We start from the raw sequence: 3,284 nt of genomic DNA on the forward strand, positions 1-3,284 counted from the left end.
GCGGGGCCGCTGCTCGGTGGGGCTGGGGCCGGTGCCCGCCGGCGGGCTGTGGGCCGCCGCCGCCGCCCGCCCCCGCGCCGAGAAGGGCCGCCCCGGCGGGGCAGGTCCCGGCCCCGCTTCGCCTCCAGCCGCGCTGGGGGAGGTGGGCTTGGGGAGGGATGGAGGCATCCGTGCTTCCATAAGCACGGCTCCCGCCTGGCCGCGCAGGGCGCGGGGCACCGGCCCCAGAGGAGAGACGCGCAAAACTGCAGTGCCCGAAAACGCCGGCGTCCCCGGCTTTCTTGCTCAGCCTGAGTTCGGAGGTAGAGACGGGTCGGCGGGGAGATACGGGTGCGCGGAGGAAACCTAAGGATTAAAGCCGAGCTGTGTTCCTTGAAAGCGTGGAGCTGGAAGCATCAGATTTTGGAGAAACGTCTGGCTTCACGCCATCAGAGGTGGTGAAATAGCTGCTTGGACTCCCGAGACACCCCTGCCCATGAGCACAGTGTCAGAGCCACACAGTTCTACAGGAACTGAGAGTGCCTTTTGCCACCCGTGGGCACGATACCACACACCTCGTCCCTGCCAGCCCTGCGCCAACTAAAGACTAAATTAAGAGAAACCCTAAGGCATCCCCTGTTTCACTCCAGCTGAGGCAACAGCTCCACCGCAGCATGTATCTTGGTAGTTGTAAACAGTCCTCAGCGATTTTAGGCCTGTTCGTGGTGGCCAGTTAATCAGTGGGATGCCAAGCTGGGGTGGGACAGCAGCTCCAGATCAGCACCAAAAGCCCATCTTCCACCTCAGCTCTGAGGGGAAGCATTTCCCCGTTCCACCTCTTCTCAGCTTTGCAGGCCTCTGGGCCGGTCTGTCAGGCCCAACGGCTCCTGCCTTCCTCCGAAGGGGAAGCTCTCCTGGTCTCCGGAGGAGGCTCTGCAATGCCCGGTGCGTGATGGCACAGCAAGGGCTGGGAACTACCTCTGAAATTGGTGGGATCCGTCCAGGACGGCCGCAGGTGTTTTGGACTGCCCACATACCGTGTCCTGCATACTTTGGGAATCCCGGTTTAGAGTCTTGGCCTGCCAAAGGATTGGGGCTGCTGCGGATGTTGAATATCATGCCTTCCCTGAGCAAACCAAGGGCACCTCCACCCCAATGGCAGTATTGCTGAGGCCGTCTCCTGTCACAGCTGCAAGGGAGTCGTGTACCAACTTGTTGTTCCAGATATTCCCAGCCGTGATTGTAAAGCAACTTGTGTCTCCACAGTTATGGAAGTGGTTCATAAGAAATGAATGAAGACTGCCAGGGCACTGCAGGGGCCGGCTGCTCCATAAGGGACAGGGAGCCAGGAGCCAAGTGTGATAACACAGCCATCGGGGCAGGATCCCCCCCAGCCAGGGCCCCGTCCCACCATACCTGAGCAAGGCAAGCAGAGCAGTTTGTGGGCGGTAGCCAGGATCAGCCACCAGTCCAGACCATCAGACAAGTCAATGGGTATGAGGCAGATCCCAGTTCAAGCCAGGAAGACAAGTTGCCAGATGTGGCTCCAGATGAGTGGGGTACATGGCCAGATACAGGCCACAGCTGCAGTGTAGCTCAGGCAGGAGCCAGGAATGAGAGCCTCAGCTTAAAACAGTTGCCAAGCAAAAGAGGGGGGAACCCCTACTGAGGGTCCCTCCAGGTCTTTCCTAACAACAGCCTGTATCGGTGAGCTGACCTTGAGCAGCCAGCTTCACTCCTAGAAGGTGGGGAAGTTGCACTACGGGCCCTGTCAGGGATGCCACAAGCCTTCCTACCACCTCAAATCTTGATTGTGTCTTGTCTGCATTACCTAATGCATGGTTTGCCCTCTGTTCCACCCCACTGGGGCTCCCCGGGTATGGTTCGCAACTTCCTTCCCCAGCATTCAGCCTGAAGTTACACAAACCCTGCCTCAGCATGACTGGGTCTGTTAGGGTAAAAATGCAAGCTATCGGGTTGCCAATAAATTATTCAGAACTGTATTCTGATTATTCCTTTAATTCTCAAGTTCTCCAGGAACTGATTCAAATTTCTCCAGAAACAGCCCCTCCCCACACATCTCCCATGCAGCACTGCATTACCTGCATTACATGGCCCCAAGGTGTAGTCTGCTGCAGAACCAAGACCACCGGGTCTGAAGCCCTCTTGTTGCAACTACCTCTGTTTGGTACCAGCATTGGTGTGAGGAGATGCACGCTGTGGCTCTGCCAAGAACTGCCTGGGGCTCACACAGGGTGTAGAAATGCACAGGGGCTGCTTCTCAACTTAAGCCCATGTTGCCATCGCTCTTTGTGCACCACCCTTCCTCCCCTTTTTCCTTCAGACCTAGCTCTGCATCCCTACCCAAGGACAGGTACAGGGGTGTAGGTTATTTCAGTATGACAACATTTTCTAGCTCAAGCAGTACTGCCACAGAGCCCAACTTGACAAGCCCATCAGAGCTTATCAGCCTGAGGTCCACCCTACAGCATGCATCACCTCTATCATTTTGTGTCTCCTTGCCTGGTGATTTGAAGCAAGCACTGTAGTTCATATAAAGTTAATGCTCTGAGCGTTGCCAGGCTGTAGAGGTATAGACATAGGGTCTTGCTGATACATACCAGAGTTTCTTGGTGTTTTCATTGCTTTGCTCCAAACACTTCATCACCTGCCCATGGGGGTGTCTTCCTGGCTTTGCAGTGGAATGTCACCCAATGGTACCCTGCATATCCTCACCCCTGGTTCTCCTGGGGGTGCTGGAGGGCCCTCTGTTCTCCTGACTGTGCCTTCAAAGCTGTGAGGACAACTCTGTCCCCCTCTGCCAAGTTCTTTGTGAGTCTCTGGTCACTGAGCTGCAAAACTTGGTGCTTGGCTGTTTGCTTTTCGGTATGCTTTCTTTCATTCCTCTTTGCCCCTCTGGAAGCTTTTGTGATTAGGAAATAGAACTTATATTTCAATACTTACTTATATTTCAAAACCTTTGTGACTAACCTATGCCAGCATTTTCAACCTGTCTTGACTGGAAGAAATTCTGGCTTTATTTGAGCTTTCCTCAGCTAAATGGCTCAGACGGTCTCCTGGGGAGAGGAACTTCAGGAACCTCAGATCCTTCCACATTTTCCTGATCCAGCTCATCCTTTGCCTTCTTCCATTGTTCTGCTGCATTATCCTTGATGCTGAACTTTTCCACTTCTCCCATTTCGGTTTGCAAACCTGTCCTTCATTCAGGGCACACATGTTGAGCTTACTTGGTTATTCATCCAGTCTTGACTTTCTCCCAGCCTCCTTCTGTGTCCATGGACACA

This window comes from Haliaeetus albicilla, chromosome 5, assembly GCF_947461875.1.
Source record: "Haliaeetus albicilla chromosome 5, bHalAlb1.1, whole genome shotgun sequence".
Classification (NCBI taxonomy): domain Eukaryota; kingdom Metazoa; phylum Chordata; class Aves; order Accipitriformes; family Accipitridae; genus Haliaeetus; species Haliaeetus albicilla.